Source organism: Colobus angolensis, unplaced genomic scaffold (genome assembly GCF_000951035.1).
Source record: "Colobus angolensis palliatus isolate OR3802 unplaced genomic scaffold, Cang.pa_1.0 Scaffold21, whole genome shotgun sequence".
Classification (NCBI taxonomy): Eukaryota; Metazoa; Chordata; class Mammalia; order Primates; family Cercopithecidae; genus Colobus; species Colobus angolensis.
The window spans coordinates 3,128,914-3,138,405 of record NW_012115266.1 but is presented as its reverse complement, the minus strand read 5'-3'; the positions used below and the strand labels follow the sequence as shown (position 1 = coordinate 3,138,405).

The following is a 9,492-nucleotide window of genomic DNA, read 5'->3' as shown; positions in this document are numbered from 1 at the left end:
CATCTCAAAAAAAAAAAAAAAAAGCCACTGAAAGTGACTGTTAAAATATCCTAGAATTGTAAACAGATCAGAAAGATTTATAGGCTACACTTACAAGCTAAACTTAAAAGACTAGCCCTTAAAATAACTAGGTTCTGAATTCATAATTTTAGCATATTGAAAATCAATTGTTTTTGACCAAATTAATTTCTGTATAACATTTGCATTACATAAAAATCCAGGGGTAAGAGTGGGTGTGGCATCCAAACCTCCCTCAGACATGCCACGCACCCGTCACCCGAAACTCACCAAGTCACTTAGTCTCTAGTCTCTCTGAACCTCTGGCTCCTCACCCATTGCAAGAGAGAAATATTTTCCAGAATAAATAATACAATTATTATTAATTATTTAATATTAATACATTTCATATTGATACACAGCATGTGCGTGAGAAGAGGCTCTCAGAGAAGCATAAAGTGATGTGCAAACGTAAGAAATGGGCAGCATGTGTCACTTCATAGTAACTGCAGCGCCCGGTGACAGACATGGGAAAGGTGACACACATCCCCAGAGACTAAGTATGACTCAGCACAGCCAGGTCGTGGAATTTTCCCAAAGCCTCTTCGTGATGTCATGGTGGATGTCGTCAGGAGAGGAGCTGCCACAGAAGCAGTCAGGCCCTTCCAGACACAGGCAGTGGAAATGTACTCCCAGCCGTCCAGTGACCTCCCCGCCCCACCCCTTTCTCTGGTCTCGAGGCAAATCAGGACAAAGAGGTAACACAAGAGCAAGGAACCCGAGAGAGTGCTGGGAGTACCTGGGGTAATGCCTTCAGGCATAACACTTAACAACACAACAAAGGGCCACATCCATGTCCCCCCAGGAGAAAGCTGAAGAGGAGGGGAGGGTGACAAGCTCAGACCGCAGAGCCTTAGTCCCTAGGCAAAGCTCAACTCAGCAGAGCCTTGGGAACGGAGGAGCCAAACAAGCTTCGACAAATTACATGACCTGGAAGAAGAGGTCCCTTCTTGGTGACTGATTTTCCCTCTCTACTGATGGATCAAAGGGAAGACATCAATAAAAGATGGCAATCTTAAAAGAAGAAAAAAAAAAATGGGATCAGCATCTTGGACTCTGCTAACCAGCCTTCTCTAGGCTTCGGTTTCTTCAGTTCCGTAAGACAAGTGGTTTGGGGGGATTCTCCAACACACCCACCTCTCATTGTAGGGGTGCAAGTAAGAGAAATAACATCCATCTCTATCAGCCAAGAATAAGAGGACAGAGCAAGCAGAGAGAGAACAAGGGGGTGAAACTTGCGGAGGGTGGAGTTCTTCCACGTTACGACCATTCCCACCACGAGCCCATTGCCCTTACTCAACAGTAGCCTGCAGACGGCGCCTGCTGGCCCAAGACCTAGGTCCAAGGGAGGACTGTGGGAAATCTCACACAGGAAACCAGCTCCTGTGTCATGAAGGGTGTCTGAGGAAAACCGAAAAAAACTCCTGTACCACTCAGCACTGGACATGAGCTCTGGAGAAAGTTGTCCCTGAGCCACAAAGTCCCCAAGGCCACAGCGGGCTTGAAGGGAAGAGCATTATTGTTGTCACAAATGCTGGGAGAGCACCTGGCTCCCTGGCTCGGCTGCTCCGGCAGATCAGCAGGGGAAGAGGGAACTGGACTAGCAGGGGATCGGCTGGAGGGCTGTGGAATTTAGGCTGAGGGGAGGCCACTGAATCTCCCAGGCACCTGCCACCAGGGAAATCCATGTTGGTGGAACCTTAAAAGCAGTAGAGGCCAGGTGCGGTGGCTCACACCTGTAATGTAATCCCAGCACACGGGGAGGCCGACGAGGGCAGATGACCTGAGGTCAGGAGTTTGAGACCAGCCTGACCAACATGGTAAAACCCCGTCTCTACTAAAAATACAAAAATTAGGCCAGGCGCGGTGGCTCACGCCTGTAATCCCAGCACTCTAAGGGGCCGAGGTGGGCGGATCACCAGGTCAAGAGATTGAGATCATCCTGGCCAACATGGTGACGTCCCATCTCTACTAAATACAAAAATTAGCTGAGCGTGGTGGCACGCACCTGTACTCTCAGCTACTCTGGAGGCTGAGGCAGGAGAATCACTTGAACCCAGGAAGCGGAGGTTACAGTGAGCCGAGATCACGCCACTGCACTCCAGCCTGGCAACAGAGCGAGACTCGTCTCAAAAAAAAAAAATCAGCCAGGCGTGGTGGCACATGCCTGTAAAATTTGCAGGGGAATAAGGGGCAGGTTCCCTTTTCCCCGTTGTTACCGTGACTGGCAAAGGCTGAGCGTCACCCTCCGGGAACCCATGTCAAGTGACTTTACAACCAGCTGGCAGAGCCACCTCGCACCCCAGCTGCCTGCTCTCCACGCTGACTCAAGGGGTCTTCTTAGAGGCCCCTTGGGATTCTTCCTGCCCAGCTTCCCCAGCTGATCATACCCTTCCAGAAGCAGGGCATTCTGCTTAGGCTGGCCAGATGCCAAATGGGGCCAGCAGGGAGCCAGATGTCACTTTCCTGTAAAAATCAAGAGCAACTGGAAACACACAAGACTGCTTAAATGGATATTATCCAAAAATCAGAGCACAGCCTTTTTTAATTCATTGAGCTTAAGACCTGACATGCCAAACTGCTGGCATCCACAGCTGCTCCTGGGGAAGACCCCCACGCATCCCGCCAGCCTGGATTCAGGCACAGGACTTACCCTTAGTGTTTGGTCAGCTCTCCAGAAGGCAGACAGTATCTAAAGCAAAAGAAAAAAATAGCATTACCCTCACTGCTCCAAGAACTTCCCAGAGAAAACAGGAGTAGCAAGAACATAGTTGATTTTTTTTGTTGTTTTTTTGGTTTTTTAAGACAAAGTCTGGCTCTGTTGCCCTGGCTGGAGTGCAGTGGCATGATCTTGGCTCAATGTAACCTCTGCTTCCCGGGTTCAAGTGATTCTCCTGCCTCAGCCTCCTGAGTAGCTGGGATTATAGGCGCATGCCACCACGCCCAGATAATTTTTTCATTTTTAGTAGAGATGGGGTTTTGCCATGTTAGCTAGGCTGCTCTCAAATTCCTGACCTCCGGTGATCTGCCCAACTCGGCCTTCCGAAGTGCTGGGATTACAGGTGTGAGTTACCACACGCAGCCAAGAACACAGATTTTAGAACCCAGAGAACTTTTTCACTCGTTACCCAGGCTGGAGTGCAATGGCACGATCTCGGCTCACCGCAACCTCTGCCTCCTGGGTTCAAGCAATTCTCCTGCCTCAGCCTCCTGAGGTAGTTGGGATTATAGGCATGCACCACCACGCCCAGCTAATTTTGTATTTTTAGTAGACACAGGGTTTCTCCATGTTGGTCAGGCTGGTCTCGAACTCCAGACCTCAGGTGATCCGCCCGCCTCGGCCTCCCAAAGTGCTGGGATTACAGGCGTGAGCCACCACGCCTGGCCGAGAACCGTTTCTTTGCTTCCATCTTGGGGGAGTCTCTGAGGGCACCAGGAGGGTACAGGGCTAGAAGCACCAGCTCTGCTGTCCCGCTGCCTGGACTGCACCCCTTGTTACTCTGACAGCAGCTCTGTAATCACTCCAAGTCTGTTTCCTCATCTGTAAAATGGGAATAATAACAACGCCCATCTCACAGCGTTCTAGGGAATGCCCAATGAGGCAGCACACGCACAGCACTGGCATCATGCCTGGCACAGGGCACACACTGGGACGTTAACTGACAGGCTTGGTGGGAAGCACTTAAGTAAAACCCTTTTCTGACACCCACTATACATGAACAAGAAGTTCTAGAAACAGCTCTTGTTTTATCTGAAGTGCTTTCTCTTCCTGCCCACTCCATCCAGCCTCAGGCCCGCTTTCTCTGCATCTCCGCAGAGCTGTCTCTAATCCTTCAGGAGCTCCCTCTGAATACTGGGACTCTGGTTCTTCTCTCACTCTGCAACTTGACACTAATAAGGAGCTGTCTTACGTGACCTGAAATGTGTTCCCTATTTCCTGGCTATTTCCTCAAATCCTTTTCTGCAGAGACCCCTCCCTGCCACACTAAGAGTACACCTCGTGTTTATGCCCACAGGAGCCCACAGTTGGTATTGTGTGTTCACTTTTTGGAGTTTTATCGACTGCTTATTTCTGAAAAAGCCACACCTGCTCTAGCCACTAGTCAATGAACAGCAAAATGGAAACACAGGCCAGCAAGCTCAAATCCCTGTTCAGAGAAAACCAGCTGCCTTGGCAGATAATGTCAAGACTGAAATTCAATGTCTGGGGCACTCAAGTCAATAAAATATTTACTGAGCACATGCTTTGCACAAGGAACTGTATCTACACTCAGGCTCTGCCCACAAAGTGCCAAAAAGCAAGTTGTTGGGGGCTTGTTAAAAGAAGCAAAAATGGGATGGCATGTGAGACGCACTCCAGCAGTGAGCCTGCCTAGCCTGCCTGGCTGCGTGACTCTGGGCGAGTTATTTTACCTCTCTATGTCTCACCTATGAGAGTCCACCATTTGTAAGAGATGGATCTAATAGTACCTTTGTAATAGGATTGTTGTGATAATCACATTATGTGTATGTAAGGGGCTTAGCAAGGCCGTCACCACCACACAGGAGTTGGCTTTTATTATTCATAACAATAAATCATTACTTATCACCATCATTGTTATGAAAAGAGAGCCCAGTCCAACTGAATAGAGTTGGCAAGCCTTCATAAAGTCCCATGTCTTGAAGGATAATTTAATTTTGACAGGACAAGATAAGAGGCAAGGCCCTACAGAAAACAAAGTCACCAAGAACAAGACCAGAGGGGGGACCATGAGAAGTGAGTTTGGGGCAACAGTGACTAATCTCACTATGGGGGCTGACACAGAAGAGGGTACCTGCGGGGTCAAATGGAAGAAAGAGCCCAACAGGTGAAATCATATTAGAGAGTCTTGAACGCCAAGATGAGGCAAGCTTTTCATTCGGTAAGTAAGAGGAAATGGTTTATTCTTTTGGCCATTTCCCATCTTCCACCGTCAGGCCCGACTCCTTTGGCAAAGTGTCCACAGGTGAGACTAGAAGGCAGCTAAGAGAAAGAGAGGAAGGCATGGTCAGTCAGGCCCAGGTGAGGTTTCAGAGTGAGCAGGCAAAATGCCCCGCTGCTGTGAAGGACGCCTCTGGGTGGGAAACCTGCCCCCAAGTGGGAACTTTCAGGAAACAAGAATCGGTGCCCATTCAGATAGGGGCAGGACAATATTGGGAGGCAGCCAAAGAGAAAGCCATGCTCATCCTCAATGAAAATGTTGACCAGAGGCCGGGCGCGGTGGCTCAAGCCTGTAATCCCAGCACTTTGGGAGGGTCAGGAGTTCGAGATCAGCCTGGCCAACATGGTGAAACCCCATCTCTATTAAAGACACAAAAATCAGCCAGGCGAAAGGGTGGCGCCTGTAATTCCAGCTACTCGGGAGGCTGAGGCAGGAGAATCGCTTGAACCCGGGAAGCAGAGACTGCAGTGAGCCAAGATGGTGCCACTGTACTCCAGGGTGGGCAACAAGACTCCGTCTCAAAAAAAAAAAAAAAAAACAGAAAATGTTGACCTGAATGAGGCCTCCAGCCCATGCAGAAGGTGCCAGTGAGAAATGTGGACTGCCAGATTTTCTGCCATACTGACCATGGTGCTGGCCATCCCTGCCACCCTGAAGGGTAACTCCTTTCCGTATTCCCCATCTTTCACCCTTCTCTCCTCACTGGCTCCCTTTTCAACTAATTCACCCAAAACATTCATTAAGCACCTACTTGTTCCTGGCACTGTTAGGGACTGTGAGGACTGACAGAAGAGGGACACAGGGAACTGTGGCTTGGGATGAGAGTAGTGAAGCTGAGGTCCTGCCCTGCCACTGGTCCCAGAGCCCCCATGAGTGGTGGTCTTGAGAGGACAGGTACCTATCACAGCACCTGAGGCACGCACCAGAAATGAGACCTGGTGAAAGCAAGGAGCAGGACAAAAAGGGGCAAAGGGCCTGGGGGACCCACTGTGGACTACCAGGGGCAACCTTCCAGGGGAGATTCTGGAGGTGAGGACTGACACAGGGAACCGAGTCAGCCAGGCTGCAGCGGGCTTCAGTAGAAAGACAGAAGGCAATACGGCACATGAGGGTACACTGGGGTAAACTAAGGAAACTTTGGATGACAGCCTAAATTAATTCAAAAAGCAGATCCCGAGCAACTGTAGTGAACAAAGCCCCTTCCCTAAGGGCAGAGCATGGCAGGGTGGAGAAGCCATTAGTAAACAAATGTCGGCTGCTTTCAGGGAGCTTACCAGAATACCATGTACAAACCACAGCTCAGGCCTGCAGCTGGGCCCTCAGAGCCCTGCCTGCCTTTCAGGCTTTTTTTGTTTTGGTTTGGTTTTTTGTCTTTTTTTGTTTTTTTGACAGGGAGTCTCACTCTGTCGCCCAGGCTGGGGTGCAGGTGTGCGATCTCAGCTCACCGCACCCTCCACCTCCCAGGTTCAAGCAATTCTCCTGCCTCAGTCTCCTGAGTAGCTGGGATTACAGGTGCCTGACATCACGCCTGGCTAGGTTTTGTATTTTCAGTAGAAACGAGGTTTCACCATGTGGGCCAGGCTGGTCTGGAACTCCTGACCTCAGGTGACCCAACCACCTCAGCCTCCCCAAGTGCTGGGATTAAAGGCATGAGCCACCGCGCCCAGCCCGGTCTACCTTTGCATCTAATCTTGCTTCCTCAGGTTGGCTTCCAGTCACTGACTTACCAGCACCTTAGCAAATCCTAGTGCCCTCACCTGGGTACATCTCCTGTAGAGGCCTCTTCCCAGTGACCAATCAAGTTGCTTACACCCAACAGGGAAGTTGTGTCCTCTACATTCTCCTTCCACCTTCCTCAGCCTTCCTCTTCCAGTTCTAATTGCTTGAAACCTCTGTAACTGGCCAGGTGTGACGGTTCACGCCTATAATCCCAGCACTTTGGGCTGTCGAGGCGGGCAGATCACCTGAGGTCAGGAGTTTGAGACCAGCCTGGCCAACATGGTGAAACCCCCATCTCTACTAAAAATACAAAAATTAGCCAGGCGTGGTGGCACGTGCCTGTAATCCCAGCTACTCAAGAGACTGAGGCAGGAGAATCACTTGAACTCGGGAGGTGGAGGTTGCAGTGAGCCGAGATCACACCACTGCACTCCAGCCCAGGTGACAAGAGCGAAACTCCGTCTCAAAAACCACTTTAACAAAACCTCTCCAGAATAAAACTTTCTAGCTGCTCAAATCCAATCACTGCTTCTCCACTGCCAGTGGCATCAAAAAGAAGTCCACCACTCACCTCCTCCACGAAGCCTTCCCAAGCCCACCTCCTTCCAGGCCATTTCTCCTCTGCCTTGCTTTAGTGTGTGGTCTGCTGTGATTTACTGGCCTCTACTGAACTTCCTCTTCCATGTCCTCCTAGGGCCAATACCTCGCCCACTAGGCTCTCTACAAACATCTGCAGCAGACTGTCTTGCTGCTTAGGTTTTGTTTATTTTTCTCTCCCCCAATCGGTTTGTCAGCAGTTGTAGGACAAGGATTGACCTCATCACCCACGCTGTCTCTCAGCCCCGTGTAGGGACAGGAACACTGTAGGTGTGCAAAAGAATGTGATTAAGAGTTCAACGGTTAAGGAGAGCGTGCAGGCAGGAAGCTGTAGCTGCAAGTGAGAGAAATGCTGAGCACATCCACCCCCAGCACAAGTGTCTGCATCACACACAAGGATAGGGTGCCTTGGGGGAGGCCAGCCAGGGCTGCTGGTGGCAGTGGGTACGGGAGCAACAGGGAGGCAGATGGCAGGCACTCTGGAGGTTCTGGTTGTCATCAGCAAGTGTTGGTACTTCTCTGAGCCTGTTTTCTCAGCTGGAGAAGGGGTAAGGAGCCCTGGCCTACCTCTTCTCACAAAATAAGACACAATCTGATTTTTAAGAATTTCAGGCCAGAGACGCACTGAAATTTCAGGCCAGGCACGCACATAATCTCACCACTTTGGGAAGCCAGGGCAGGCCGCTCGCTTGAGCGTAGGAGTTCGAGACCAACCTGGGCAAAATGACGGAAGCTCGTCTCCACCAAAAAATACAAAAATTAGCTAGGCGTGGTGGCGCCCGCCTGTAGTCCCAGCACTGGGGTACTGTGGCAGGAGGGTCGCTTGAGCCCGGGAGGTCGAGGCTGCAGTGAGCCGAGATCGCGCCACTGCACTCCAGCCTGGGTGGGGTGACAGCAAGACCCTGTCTAAAAAAATAAAAGAAAAGAATCTCAAAGTTGCCAGGGACCTAGGGACTTGGCTTCCGACTCTGATGCGCTTTGTAAACTACTAAAAGCTGGAGAAATAAGGGGCTGAGCCCAGCCCCACCTCCCGCCTTGGGCGAATCACTGCGTCTGGGCGCCTGGAGCTTCCCCGTCTGAAACAAAGTGGAAGATCCTACGGGAGGCGGAGTGCGAGCGCCGGGAACAAGGAAAGCCCTCGCCTTACACGCCGCGGCTTCCTGCAGAGCTGAGCCACATCCAGTACGATGGGGACAACTTGGGCTCCCGATCCTGACAGCCTTGGGTTCGAACCCTCAGGGACCTCGCGCGAGGCGCTTTAGTCAGTTTCTCCATCTGCAAAATGGGCCCGAGAGCAAGAATGAGGCAGCCCGCGGGAGGACGCAGCAGACGGGCGCTTGGGGGCTGGAGACGGGGGCGGGTCCGGGGGCGGGTCCAGCCGGCCGAGCCCCCGCGCGAGGGGGAGGGGCGGCGCACTCCGTGTCGCGCACCGCCGTCTCCTCCAGCCGTCACTCGCGAAGCCCGCACCGCCTCTGCGCGCGCGACCCTTACATAAACGTCCCTCGCGGCGGCGGCGGCGCACGTCCACCCGCTCCGACCCGCGGCGGGAAGAGGACCTTGCGGAGCGCGGCGGACACTCACCTCCTCGCCGCTGAGTCCTCGCCGCCGCCTCTACCGCCGCTGCCTCCACTGACAGAGAACAGCTGCGGTCTCCGTGCAACCGAACTTGCTGCAGTCCCAGCCCCGCCTTACGGACTTCCTATTGGCCCAGGCAGCCCAACCCCTCCCGTTATTGGGCAGTGTTCTCCGTCACTCCTCGCCACTAGGCTGTGGACTCCTCCCTGCGCCCGCCTGTCCGTCACGTTTAAGCCTTGGCGCCCCACGTCAGCCCCGCCCCTCCCGTCCCCGGCGAGCGCCTGGATTAGTGGCGAGGCTGGGAGAGCCCGCCCCTGGCGCACCACCGCCTACTCCCTTGTCTGGGGAGCCTCACGTGGGCCGCCGAACCCTGGCCGACGCCCGCAATAGGCGGAAGTGGCCGGGCTGCGACTTGCAGTTATTGGCTGTCGGCGGGGGTGGGGACGTTCGATTCATTCACCCGAGTAGCACGTGTTTCCCGAAGCTGCAAGCATAACAGATCGCACTGGGGCTCAGGCATCCCGGCTAGACGCAGATATGCGCTGGCGAGCGGAGAAGAGGTCGCAGGAAAAGCTAACGTTAG

At 52.5% G+C, this 9,492-nt stretch overlaps 1 protein-coding gene across 2 annotated transcripts in view; it reads right to left on the bottom strand.

Annotated features, from left to right (window-relative positions):
• PC (pyruvate carboxylase) overlaps positions 1-8,976 on the bottom strand; it is a 112,899-nt gene extending 103,923 nt beyond the window's left edge. The window contains exons 1-3 of one of the 2 annotated variants that reach the window (XM_011942400.1): positions 8,916-8,975; positions 4,872-5,059; positions 2,711-2,749 (exon numbers count right to left, since the gene is read on the bottom strand). The gene's annotated coding sequence lies outside the window, so the exon portion shown is untranslated. Of the gene's footprint in view, positions 1-2,710; positions 2,750-4,871; positions 5,060-8,915 lie in introns of both variants that reach the window. The other variant, XM_011942399.1, reaches the window with a different exon arrangement.
• Positions 8,977-9,492: the final 516 nt, after the last annotated feature.